Source organism: Leuciscus leuciscus (assembly GCF_965113295.1).
Source record: "Leuciscus leuciscus genome assembly, chromosome: 2".
NCBI lineage: Eukaryota > Metazoa > Chordata > Actinopteri > Cypriniformes > Leuciscidae > Leuciscus > Leuciscus leuciscus.
Genome location: NC_138726.1, coordinates 58,747,307 through 58,753,965, shown reverse-complemented (window position 1 = coordinate 58,753,965; position 6,659 = coordinate 58,747,307). Strand labels below are relative to the sequence as shown.

Here is a 6,659-nt window from a genome sequence, read left to right as displayed (position 1 = left end):
AAACCAGTGATACTAACAAATAAAAAAAATAAGAAAAGAAAAAGAAAAGAAAAAATATAAGAAAATTAAAGAAAATGCAAATGAGTAAACCATTGTTGACATAAAATAATAACAGTAAAATAAGCAATAAAATAAATAGAAATAGTGCAAATACAGTAAACCAGTAATGTTGAGAAGTAAAATAACAGAAACGCAAAATATATCAATAATTTAAAAATAATAATAATTTAATTTAAATGAACAATTAAAATGCAGATTAAACAATATATATATATATAATAGAAATATTACAAGAGAATAAGTAACTTGAGATTAAGTAGGAGTAGTTATGAGGGATACAATTTGATTATTTTGCCAGTAATAATGACAATCATCAGTTTAGTGATCAGCTCACTTTCTCACACTGTACACTCAGCAGTTTTCATAGTGCCCTAGTAAGTGTGTCTGTCTTGTTCACTAAAGCGCTCTTTGTTCGCTCTCATTTACATTCTAGCAAGTCATCCGTAGACCAGCAGCGGCTCAATGCAGAGGATCACACACATACATGCGCAGACACACACAAAACACACACTGCACTGCAGTCACACTTCCTAAAGATCATGTTATCCAACAGCACTGAACAAACACACACTCACTCACTCACTCAAAACACACTCTCGGCCAGGAACAAACACTGTCTAGGCAACAGCACTGCACACATGACCTTCTCAAAGAAACACACAGGTATTTCAACACACTGTAGCTCAGACATAAATCACCTCGAGACCCAAACATCCTGAAGGATCTCCCAGGCTGCATCAGTGTTTGTGCTTTTTGCACCAAAGTGTTTGTGTTGTTGCGTTTCTGGTTTGGTTGGTCGATCTCCGTGTCTGTTAGCGTTAAGAGTCTCTGAATGAAATGCATGTCACATCACGCATGTATGAGAGAGTGTGTGTGTGTTTGCATAGACTTGTGTTTGCTGAACTGTGAGAACCGTGCTTTGGCAAACATTGGAGATTTAGTGTGATTGCAGAAACTTGTGTAACTGTTTGTAACAGTGTGTGGTTGTGGGAGTGTTGACCTTTGGTTATTTAAGCAAGTGAATGTGCAGTGTGTGTGTGTGTGTGTGTGTGTGTGTGTGTGTGTGTGTGTGTGTGTGTGTGTGTTGATCACTGGACAGCACTGAACTGATTTCAACTGAATAATTACCATTTGGCAGAGGCCAAATAAATACACAAAGTGCACAGATATTCATCAAAATACATCATTTTCAATAAAAATAAAAATGAATAGGATTTATTCATGTTTCGTATTATTAGTATTATTAATACATTCGATTATTTATTTTTTACTAGATTAATCTACTTTTTTTTTTCTGCGATTAATCGCCATTCAAAAAAAAACCCGTACGTTTTTAATATATGTCAATGTAATAATTTCAAGGTTAATTTCAGAATATTTCAAATATACAGAAATGTAATAAAGTTATCAAACAGTTTGCACTGCATAAATCATAAATAGATTCTCTTTGTCTTGGCTTGAATGGTTTAAAAGCATTTGCATGAATACGAGCGTGATCATATAATATAACGCTAGCCAAAGGATGACAGAAAAGACAGATGCTGCTTTAATGGTGTTAAATATTTACCACTGAGTCTTCTCCTCACATTCTATCAGTGACGCTTATTCGACTTCCCATGTCTACTCCCTGCGCTGACATCAACAGCACAACTGGGCTGTAGGTTGAGCTTACAAATAGGTTGAAATTTGTATGATGTGTTGATTATGTTTCATACAAGATCTAGCAACTGGACAACCTTGGAAAAATATATTGATGTGATTATTCATATAACGAGGTTTGGGCCATACAAATTACGGGAGTTTCCCGGGAGAAATAACAAAACGGGAGGGGGTCGGGAGACGAGTGTGAAAAATGGGAGACTCCCGGGAAAAACGGGAGTGTTGACAGGTATGGTGTTCACTACTCACTGCTCCTAATGTGTGCGCACTAAATGTGTCCTCTGTATTTAACCCATCCAATTTAGAGTATGGGTTACAAGTTAGAGTTGGGCGGCAGTGGTTCATGTAGGTTGTCTACAAACCGGAAGGTTGGTGGTTCCGTCCCCGGTTCCATCTGACCAAGTGTCAAGGTGTCCATAAGCAAGACACCTAACCCCCAGCTGCCCCCGATGAGCTGGATGGCGCCTTGCATGGCTGACACCGCCGTCGGTGTATGAATGAGGGAATGAATGGGTGAATGTGAGGCAATATGTAAAGTGATTTGGTGGCCATGGGTCTGTTGAAAGCGCTATATAAATGCAGTCAATTTACCATTTACAACACTTGCCCTTCACATGTCACCTTCACTCCTCCACAGGTCACTGTTCGGCGTAACCTATTCTTACCCTCCCGCATGTCCTCTTTGGTCTCATCCACACTTCCTCCCCTATTCAGCGCTCATCACTAGATACTAAGTGCTCCTCTTCCCTGTCCATCAACCCTAACAGCTGACAACTTTGCCACATTTTTCATTAATAAAACAACCACCATCAGCGGCCAATTTTCCACACCACAAACTGACACACTTATCTCAACAGCAAACACACACATTCACCCCTCCTTCTCTCTACTATCAGAGGCAGAAGTCTCTAAACTTGATCCTGTCCCCATTCATCTCCTTCAAGCCATTTATTCTTCAGTTGTATCCACACTCACTCATATAATCAACTCCTCTCTTCACACTGGTACCTTTCCCACAGCATTTAAGCAGGCTCGGATAACCCCACTGCTTAAGAAACCCACTCTAAATCCAGCACTTCTAGAAATTACAGACCATTTTCTCTTCATCCATTTAGCTAAAACACTTGAACGAGTCATTTTCAACCAAGCCTTCTACCTTTCTTGCACAGAACAGTCTGGTTTCAAAAGCAGACACTCAACTGAGACTGCTCTCTTATTGTGGCTCTGAGATTCACTTCTCATCTTGCTGGATCTGGCTGCTGCTTTTAAGACAGTTAACCACCAGATCCTCCTTCCAATTCCTCAAGACGAAGGGCATCTCAGGAACCGCACTCCAATGGTTCAAGTCTTACCTCTCAGGTAGGTCCTTTAGGGTGTCGTGGAGGGGTGAGGTGTCTAAAGCCGCGTTTCCACCGCAGGAACTTTCCCCAGGAACTAGGAACTTTGGGCTGGTACTCAATGTGTTTACACCGCAGGAACCAGGGTCTAAATGAAGTTCCGGGTAAATATTTCCCCCTCCGATAGTCCCTGCTCATGAGGTAGTACTTTTTCAAAGTTCAGGAACTTTCAGGGGTGGGACTTGTGCGCTGCACAAGCTGATTGGTTGTGTTCACGCCGCATTTTGGTTGGATGATTCCACGCAGCATTTTATTTATTTTTAACCTCCCTTTTTAAAAAATCTATTGCGGTTCGTGTCGTGGCTTCATGCAGTAAGAGTTGTCTGTCTGCAAATATGGAATTTAATAAAAAAAACTGGTGGACTGGCGACGAGTTTCAGGCTTTATTAAGAGTATTTGTGGAAGAGAAAACTTTCTGCGCGTTCGTCCCAGCCATCTCACGGTCAATATCCGCAATAGCTGATAACATACAAATTTGATATCTAACGTTAGCATTACGAGCTTACTGAACACGCTTTATCAGTGCTCGTCTCTTTTCTGCCACAGCTTTTATTGTTAAGTCATTATGTTTACACATTGTCATCTATTGCAAGGCACTCCAAACCATGTTACAAATTCACTATAACAGGATTGAAATAGCACTTTGAGGTTAGTAACAAACAACTATTTACAAGACTGTCACTATTTATGATTGATAGACCGGGTTCAGGCTTTTTTTTAAGCGTATTTGTGAAAGAGGACATTTTTTTGCGCGTTCGTCCCAGGCATCTCACAATAACTGATAACATACGTTGTCTAATTTTATACGCATACGAGCTTTCTGAACACGCTTTAGTATCAGTGCTCGTCTATTTTGTTTTGTTAATTACCTCGTAAGTAAACCAATACATAACTGCAGCACAGTTTGAATCTCCTCCATACTTATTATAAATGTGGCGCAACTGATTACTGTCCGTCGCAGACTGGGAGGAGCAGTTGCGCGCAGTTTACCTTCCCGGTACTTTAGACCGCGGTGTAAACGCAGAAAGCAACCGGTCTGGGGCAAAAAAAGTTCCTGGGAAAAAAGTTCCTGGTACAAATTGTTCTGGGTAATTTTGGTGGAAACGCGGCTTAAGTCACAACATCTAGCTACTGGAGTGCCTCAGGGCTCAGTGCTGGGACCGCTTCTCTTATCCATCTACATGACACCATTAGGAGCTCTCATTTAGAAATATTGTTTTTCCTATCACTGTTATGCTGACGACACACAACTCTACCTCTCATTCCAACCAGATGATCAGACGGCTCGCATCTCAGCCTGTCTGACAGACATTTCTTGCAGGATGAAGAACCACCACCTTCAACTAAACCTTGTGAAGACAGAGCTGCTTGTGGTCTCGGCCAACCCCCAACACTTCATCACAACTTCACCATTCAGCTAGTTTTGTCATCCATAACTCAATCCAGGACAGCCAGGAACCTTGGAGAAGTGATTGATGATCAGTTGAACTTTATGGATCACATTGCTGTAACTGCCCAGTCCTGCAGATTTGCCTTACACAACACAGGATCAGGCCCTTCCTATCAGAGCTACACAACTCCTTGTTCAAGCGCTTGTTCTCTCCAGACTGGACTATTGTATTGCTCACCTGGCTGGTCTTCCAGCTTGCACTTTCAAACCTCTGCAACTGATCCAGACGCTGCAGCTAGGGTGGTCTTTAATGAACCAAAGAGATGCACGTCACACATCTCCTCACAATCTTGCACTGGCTGACAATTGCCGCTCACATCAAATTAAAGGCACTGATGTTTGACTACAGAACAACCACTGGCCCTGCTCCTCTATACCTAAACTCACTACTTCAGTAGTGATTATTATCGTTCTAGGATGTTATATGTTTGGCAAGTTATTCAACCTAATTAATGGAGTAGGAAGACACATCATGGCCATATTCCAGGATGACAATGTTAAGATTCATCAGGCTCAAATTGTGAAAGAATGGTTGGGAGGAGCATGAAGAATCATTTTCACACATTAATTGGGATTGAAAGTCGTTGGGATGTGCTGGAAGAGACTTTACAGAGTGCTGGACTCTTGCATTGTCAATATAAGATCTTGACCAAACATCAAAACGTATGATGTTATTTCCATTGACACTTAAGCATTTGCCTATTTAAATCCAAAACAGTAACTTTATATACATATACACACACACACTGGGCACTATACATTCATAAAAATAAATAAAAAATTCAAAAAACCTTTGCTTCGTGTGCTGTGCTAGATAACTGGCAATAGTCACAGCACTTGCATATTGTTGCCCTATTGTTGGTTTGATTGCTTCTATTGCTTTCATTTGTAAGTCGCTTTGGATAAAAGCATGAGCTAAATGAGTAAAGACAGACATGTAGATAGTCTGGAGAATAAAGGATGCAAAAGAGAAGAGATAAGGCAGAGAGGCCAACAGGGGAGGAGAGAGAGAGAGAGAGACAGAGAGAGCGAGAGATCACTGCACTGGAATGATCGTGAGCAGTGAGGCGTCGGATGTGAAGCGCTGCACGCACACACACGCACAGCCACACACACACAGAGCTTCATTAATGAATATTCGTGTCCGGGTGGCATGCCGTCCTGCCATCTGTGGCATGTTTCACGCAGTAATTGTTCTCTTCATCTTCATTTCATCGGTCCTCGTTCTGTCGCCGCATCTGAAATCGAGCAGATGTGCATCACAAACTCAATTCGTTTGATTGTTCCTGCGTCCGTCTGCTTCCAAAGCACCGAGAGAATGACAGAGTCACTTCATTCGCTTGAAATAATCCCAATTTAATTAAATTGAACTGCAAGTTAATTTCATACAAGTCTTGTTTAACGTTGCTCAATTTCGCAGTGATCTAACAGGAAGGAGGTCATAAAGAACGTGCAAATGCAAATTCATTGAAAAAATGTATGTATATGTATGTATGTATGTATAAAAATCTTGTGAAAGTAAAAATAAATAAAAATAATGAATACATGTGTGATTCCCCCAACAACTGCTCAACCAAATAAATGTTCTAAAATAACATTATAAAAATAGAACATTTCTGAGGATTGGCCTAAAACTGACCTAAAGATTACACAGACTTACAAGTAGTAAAAACGTATGTGAATTGGTTGAGAATAGCATAAATACAACAGATATTAAAACATTTTTAACCATTACCAACTTTGAACAATTTGTGGCACTAGAGGGTTTGAATAACTGGGTGCAAAATTGACTAGCAAAATTGAGATGAGAACAAGATAACCAAAAGATACAATGGCTGAATCCCAAATCACCCCCTAAACCCTCAATCACTATTCCCTACGTTAGTCCACTAATACGGTTCACTTGAAGGAGAGAATGAAAACGAATGAGGGAATTCAGACAGCCGTTGAGCGTACATCGGCTGTACACTCAATACGGTGCATTATGGGATTGAATGAAATAATGCCCACTTTTTTCAGACACCACTACAAATGATTGTCCCCTCAAATAATGCCCTATTTGAGGGTATAGGGGGGCGATTCCAGATTCAGCC

General features: G+C 40.6%; 1 long non-coding RNA gene across 1 annotated transcript; it reads left to right on the top strand.

Moving 5' to 3' along the window:
• The first annotated feature begins 2,911 nt into the window (after nt 1–2,911).
• On the top strand, nt 2,912–6,065 carry LOC309492576. The gene is made up of 2 exons (XR_014203600.1): nt 2,912–3,078; nt 4,389–6,065. It is a non-coding gene; the product is annotated as an uncharacterized lncRNA (long non-coding RNA).
• The last annotated feature ends 594 nt before the right edge of the window (nt 6,066–6,659 follow it).